Source organism: Halichoeres trimaculatus, unplaced genomic scaffold (assembly GCF_033239565.1).
Source record: "Halichoeres trimaculatus isolate MK-OKI-2021-1 unplaced genomic scaffold, fHalTri1.1 fHalTri1_scaffold_11, whole genome shotgun sequence".
In the NCBI taxonomy this organism is placed as follows: domain Eukaryota; kingdom Metazoa; phylum Chordata; class Actinopteri; order Labriformes; family Labridae; genus Halichoeres; species Halichoeres trimaculatus.
This window is the reverse complement of record NW_027437189.1, coordinates 3,278,304-3,280,646: the sequence shown is the minus strand read 5'-3', so window position 1 is coordinate 3,280,646 and position 2,343 is coordinate 3,278,304.

The following is a 2,343-nucleotide window of genomic DNA, read 5'->3' as shown; positions in this document are numbered from 1 at the left end:
CAACCCAGCCCTTCTGTTAGCGCCATCTTGCCGCCATTTTGATTGAGGAATGCTAGCCACATGCTAATCAGAGCTGAATCGACCTCCTTGAAGGTACAATACGTTTGTTTCCTTTAGCAACGTTAGCGTGTTAGCACCACCTGAAGTCTTACTATGTTGTAAAGCTAACTCCTTTGGTTTTCAGGTTCACTGCTAACAATGCTAACAGGCTGCTGACGCGTAGGTTAGCGGCTAACGGCTAAATCATGTCCTGCTGTTTTCAGCTCTTTAAGTTTTTATTTCCACTAAACGCCGGCCAGCAGCGACGTCACCTTCCACCTCCTCCTCCTCCTCTTCCTCCTCCCTCTCTTCCTCCTTTCTCCATCTTCATCATCCTCATCTTCATCATCGGACTTATTTAGCTGCATGTTTAATTGACCACGACCAATATCATCTTAGAGAAAAAGCGACAAATAAAAAAAAGGAGAGAAAAATTGATAATTGTCATACTTATCCTCTTAATGATTGATTATTGTTGTTATTATTAATATTATAAGTTTGTTTTATTTTATTTTCTTGTTTGGGATGAAAAGATCTTTTTTTCTTGGAATAAAAAGAGGAAAATGTTTCTGAAAAAAGTCACGTCTTTGAGTTTTTCTTTTCTGCTCTCAGACTCTCTGCTCCTGTCTCTGACTTCACCTCAAACTTCCTTTTTTTAACTCCATCAACCCGACGAGCTTCCTTTGTCTGCTCCTCTTCCCTTTTCTCAACAATTCATGAGTTTACACTTTGTCTTTCACACACTCTGAGTTCTCCTTTCTTCCCTTTTCTCTGAGACTTCAAACGTAAACAGAGGCAGTGCTCACGTCGAGATGAACGAATCAGAGAGGCTGCCGGCTCCACGGGTATTTATAAATGAACACAAAGGGCAGATATGATTACAGTAACATGTTGATCCAGCCTCCGTGACTCAGATACAGATAACAAAAGCTCCTCTGTGTGCACTGGAAAAAAATAGCTACATAAAAGGCAGTTTGAGCTTTAGGCTCTTCTAACTACGGAAGCCCAAAGCAGACATACACCCGCACACTTAATCATCCAGTGGTGTCAAATACTTGATTCTGATTGGACAATTCCCATAATTAAAGCTGGTGACCACTTAAAGAAAAGTTGATTGAAGGAACAAATTGATTCACAGGAAGAAAGAGATTGGTAGACTAAAGTATGGTGGCCCTGAAGTGCAAAAAGAAAAAACTGCAAAAGCACTACACAGAAAAATGTTAACATCCCTTATGGTGACAAAAATTGTCGCTAATTGGATAAAAACAGTTGTCCGTGAGAGTCAGATGTTCTCCTGCTACTGGCCCTTTAAGAAGCATCAGGGCACTTTGGAACCCAACATTCCGGAACCTTCCTCCAGAAGTGTTTCCTCCTAGAAATTTCACATGTAAATAATGCAGCCATGGTTAAATGAAGGATCTCCAGACAAACACAGAAGAAAAGAAAGTAAAAATATCACTGGAGACACAAAAAGTTTGGTTTCCATGACCAACAATAAACCATACAAAGTAATGGTCCACTCCAAATACAAATATTACGAAAAAGAGACGAAAAAAATTACAAGAAATGGACAAAGAAGAGAGAGCTGCTGCAACAGGCAGCCATAGCCAACAGGGTGGCGCCTAGCAATCAATCTGAGTTTTCTCCTCTTTGTCCTCGGGGGGAATGAATCAGAGGGTCTAAGTAAATATTTAGCACTGACAATGCTGAATACTGAATGTTTCTGAGGGTTGACCACTTTTTTCCCAGCACTAGATGGCAGCACCTTTGGCTGATCAAACTTGAACCACTGAATCACACTAAGGTTTTTCCCTTCTGTCTGAATTCTTACCTGTAATCCTTGTAGATACATCCGCAATTAGAAATTTAAAAACTGGTGATATCACAGTTTAAGCAAATCCTGTGTTCACGTGAAATCTTGAGACTCAAAGTCTCGACCTGAAATTAATCCAACATACCTCAGAGTCTGAAAACTGAACTCATATTTATTGTGGCCATCCAACTGAAACATCAAAGCTCTGAGAAGGAGAACTGAATGTTGGAAATGACTTTAATGTCAATTACAACAAACAAGAAGGCTAATCCTTTGTCCTGCTCACCCTGTCAGGATTCTATTCCACACAACCACCTGATCACCATACATTAGATTGATGTCGCACATTTAAAAATTCTGTTCAGTTATTTACTCAAGATCTTAACTTGACATCAGATGATTCAAACTTAAATCCCCCCAAAAGTCCCGAAAGAAATAGTTAATTCTCCTTATGTTGCTGTTTGAAGGTCAGAGATATCACAGAGACCAGA